Here is a 5,064-nt window from a genome sequence, read left to right as displayed (position 1 = left end):
CTATAACTTCGGTTTCGAAAGTTTTTCAGGTGCATAACTGTATGCATAAATCTTTCTTCCGTAGACGAGGTACGGCTGGTTCAACTTCTCGATCGAGGTGTTTTTAAGAATCGTGATAGGTTTGAACGCGGATTGTATTCGTCAATATACGAATGAGGTTTAAGATAGAATCAAGTGGCAAACTTGAAGATTAGTTTAGTTTCATATGTTATAATCAATATTTCAATTCATTTTACTTGTCTATAGTTAGCAGTCTATTAGTCTGATTGTCCAATAATCAAATATATTCATATATAATTTAATATACATAATTAATACGTATCGTGACCCGTGTACCGGTCTCAGTGTCGATCACAACTCAAAGTATATATATATTTTGGAATCAACTCCGACCCTGTATAGCCAACTCCCACCTTCACATATAGAGTGTCTATGGTTGTTCCAAAATATATATATAGATGGGTCGATATGATAAGTTGAAACCTTGCATACGTGTCCCGTTATTTAAAGTGCGTAAAATAAATAAATATATATCATGACCCATGCACCATGTTGTCTCAGAATTAATCCGACGTATGGCGTACATGTGTCCCGACTTAAAATGCATAAAAGTAAATAACATAAATTAAATGACGATAAATAAAATTGCGAGAATGTAAATTGCGATAAATTAAATGTTAATCAATTAGCTGGGAACAGTTAGTTAGGAACAGTTAGCGTGGATTCCTAACAATATTTCAATTAATTAATTCGTTTGTTTCTAACATTTTTTTTGTCCAATGTTTTTCTTCGTTATGCCACTTGTTGGATTCTGATAGGTCAAAATCCAAATATGAAATTTGAATAGAAATGGTTATTCTGTGGTGAACGGATACGTATATCGATAGTTGTAAATAGGATAGTAAATAATTGTTGCATCAGATTCGAAGCATGTACAGTGTAACTTATTAATGTGAATTCTAAATATTCCTCGGGTACTACCCACCCGTTAAAATATTTTTCATCATTAACAGTTTGTACAGAAGAGTTTTTAATTACAATCTTTATGAAAATATACTTGCATATATATTTTCTTCAGATGCAATTATGGATTTAATGAGTCAATAAGATATTAAACTCATTTGATTTATCGTTAATACCAGATTACATAATTTCTAACTTTAGAAATTACATAATTGTCATATCAAACGGAGATAATTGATGTGGAATGATATGTAAAGTGAGGATAACCAATGTAGAACGTTATGTAGATCGAAAGCAATGTAGATAGAACAATACGTAGAATGGTGATTATGCTTGAGGTATAGTTTGTGACGTGGAGGTTTACGACGCGGTTGTGATTCGGGGATAATAAGGATACCGTTGACGTTGATAATGATGGTGCTGATTATGCTGCTGGTGCTGCTGCTGGTGTTTGCAACATTCGCACCATATTCTCCAAAGCCGTCACACGAGCGCGTAGTTCGTTAACTTCTGCTTGTACACCGAGATGATTGGCGGTTGGAGCGACCGAATGAACAAGATTCGAAATATGGGATAATATATAATCGTGACGAGATACTCTAGAGATAAGGGAGAAAATGGTTTCTCGAACAGGTTCGCCGGTAAGTGATTCTGGTTCATTGCCAAGAGGGCAATTTGGTGAATGAGAAGGATCTTCGATGTGAAATGATTTTCGAATATAGGATGATATTCTAACTTCATAGAATATCTATAATACTAAAGATTTCATAGCCTACAGAGGAACTTACGGCATATGACAAGCAAGTCTACAGATGCGCTAAGATATGAATTTTTTTTCTATACACTATCGATGTACTAAATGCAGTAAGACGTGTATAGACTAAAGAATGATAAGCAGGCAATTCCCTAAGGATGATAAGTAGATGGTTTCCGACTAGAAATGATAAGCAAAACTTTTTTGACAGGTAGACACGGTCAAAGTCCAGACTCACTAATGTATCCTAACAACTACCAGTTAGACACACTAATGCAAGACCTGGTTCGCTAAGACCAACGCTCTGATACCAACTGAAAGGTCCGCGACTAATCCTCCCGGACGGAATCTTCAACAGTTGGTTCCATCGCGATGATCAACTCCAAGTAAGGTCCTTAATATGAGCTATTGCACAGCGGAAGACTTAATTCATACCTGAGAATAACATGCTTTAAAAGGTCAACATAAAGTTGGTGAGATATATAGGTTTGATGCTAGCAGCGTAATAACTATGGACCACAAGATTTCATGTTTATAAACATAATACACTCGCAAGTGTATGAAAAGCATTCCAAGCAGTGGGCACCCGGTAACTAGCCTTAACAAGAGTGTGTACCCCTGAGTTATAATAATATGTGCACCGAATCAAGTGCATTCCGTTAACCTGGAAGTACTAAACACCCGTTCTTCTAGTTTACTAGAACAACATCTGGGTGGGGGTGTAAAACCCGATAGATCTATCTTTAGGATTCACGCCTACCAGTTCATAAACCAATAGTTAAAGTTACCAAGCTAGGGGATTTTTGATTCAAACCCATGTAGAACGTAATTTTAGTCACTTGTGTCCATAACGTAAATCATTTATAAAAAATAGCGCATGTATTCTCAGCCCAAAAATATTTAAAGTTTAAAAGGGACTATATACTCACCTAATGTATTTTGTAGTAAAAATACATATAACATCATTGAACAAGTGTAGGGTTGGCCTCGGATTCACGAACCTATATCATTTGTATATCTATTAAAACATATAATCGTGATCGAATAATATACTTGTTATCTCATATTTTAAATAGATAAATTTAATATGTTTAGTTTATATATTTTATTTAGCTAATATAACACATGATAAAAAATATATTTACTTATATAATGTTAATATATTGTTATATGAGATTTGAATATTGTTATAATATATTTAGTAAATATATTTTGTATATACAAAAAAAAAATATTTATTTACTACTTGTATTAGTAATAATAATTTTTAATGACTGTAATAATAATAACAATACATAGTAATAATAATAATAAAAATAATAACATAAATAATAATTATAACCTTAATAATAAATTTAATAATAATAATAATAATGAAAATAAGGGAAGAAGGCTACCTCATAACAAAATTCAGCCTAAAAACAAGGTAGTGGTCCTAGAAGGGCTCGAACTCGAGACCCTCCACATATCAACATAACACTCAAACCATCCCATCTATTCAGTTTTTCTGATTTTATCTGAACCCATTTATATTTAACTAATATTTTCGGCCCAATATAGTGTGACAAGTTCACGGCCCATCAATAAAAGAAATATCGGCCCAAAGGTGTGTTTAGCCATGTTGTCCCACAAAGACGTTGTATAATATTTGTTAGTGAGGTTGGCCATTAAGATTAATAATACAACCGTGGAATTCATCATCATCAATTATTTAAATTCTTTCAAACGCACATCACAACTCTTATTCACCTATACTTTATGTCTTTGTCGTCAACAACTCCCACTCAACAAATGAAAAGGTTTTCGGTAAAAAAAAAAATAGTTAAATAACATGGAACGGCCCTTTTGTCGGCCAATCATCACAAAATATTCAACAAACATAGCATCATGCTACTGCATCATACCACTAATCAGGATCATCATCGTTTACTTGTAGTTCCACTTTACATAGTCCTTTCCTATCGATCATAAAATATATTATAGTGATACTGCCGTACAGCAGGTGGATTGAAGACAGAACCGGTTGCAGCAGTGACGGTAGCAGGCCGTTTGGGTCTGTTTAGCAGGAAACAAAGGAAACAGATACAAGTAATGTGGCGGGGACGATGTGCATGGGTTTAATGTTCAAGGTGTTTGTTTGAGTGGTTAAACGATTAAGAAGGTGGTGACTAAAGAGAAACAATAAAACAGTTTGCAAGGGTAAAACTAGTGTGAGTAGTATGTGGGTTTGTTTGATTGCGGTATGTTCGATAGGTAACAGAAATATGAAGCAGATGCAGCAAGCATTAAAACAAAATAATAGTAACAAATGGTGATTAAATGGGTCTTGATGGTAGGTTATAGCAGCAGGTTTAGATGAGGAATTCAAACAGAGACAGAAAGAGTTTAATAGCGGTTAAACCATAATAGTTTATATGGTGGTTATTTCGGATGATTGATTAACTAGTTGATGAGGTACTCTTGTGGTGAATTAAGGATTGTGGAAGGTGACGGCTAGTGAGCAAAGTGACGAGTGATGGTGTGTACCAAAAGAGTAAAATGATAATGAATGGAGGTTGAAGGTGAATATAGAAGACGAGTTGGGGCACATATACATATATATCTAGTAGTACAAATATATATATAATATACAAAAGGGTTGAAGAAGGAAAGCAATTAACACAGTATTTCAATTTAGCACAGTATTAGATTCGTTTGTATTTGTTTTGTAGCAAAGTGAAATCGACAGGGATCACAATTCGTACAGAAGATAAAATTAAATAATCTAAAGTGTGATATAAATTGTTATATAATTGAGGGAATCTGATATCGACTAGACAAGAGTATACTTCCAATATGCCTGATTGTGAAAGAAAACAAAACACACAGTTGTATATTTATCTAGGTATACGTATCTGTATAGTAATACTGTATTTGTATAACAGTATATGTAATTATATAAATATATCTGTATTTTCTATAGGTATTTCGTATAATGTATCTGCATTCCTATATCGTGTATATGTATATGTATGCTTCTATATATATCCGATTTGTTTATATATATATATATATATATATATATATATATATATATATATATATATATATATATATATATATATATATATATATATATATATATATATCCATTTATATATATGTTCATATAATTTAAATCCAATTAATGTTAATAATTATCAATATATTAATGATAATAATATTATTAACATTTATATAAATACTTGATATTAGTAATAATAAATGAAAATAAAATAATAATAATGATAATAATACGATGATAGTAATAACATCAATAATGATAATTTCAATTACTAATAATGATGATAATATTATAATAACAATCA

This window comes from Rutidosis leptorrhynchoides, chromosome 1, assembly GCF_046630445.1.
Source record: "Rutidosis leptorrhynchoides isolate AG116_Rl617_1_P2 chromosome 1, CSIRO_AGI_Rlap_v1, whole genome shotgun sequence".
NCBI lineage: Eukaryota > Viridiplantae > Streptophyta > Magnoliopsida > Asterales > Asteraceae > Rutidosis > Rutidosis leptorrhynchoides.
Note: the sequence above shows the minus strand (reverse complement) of the source record.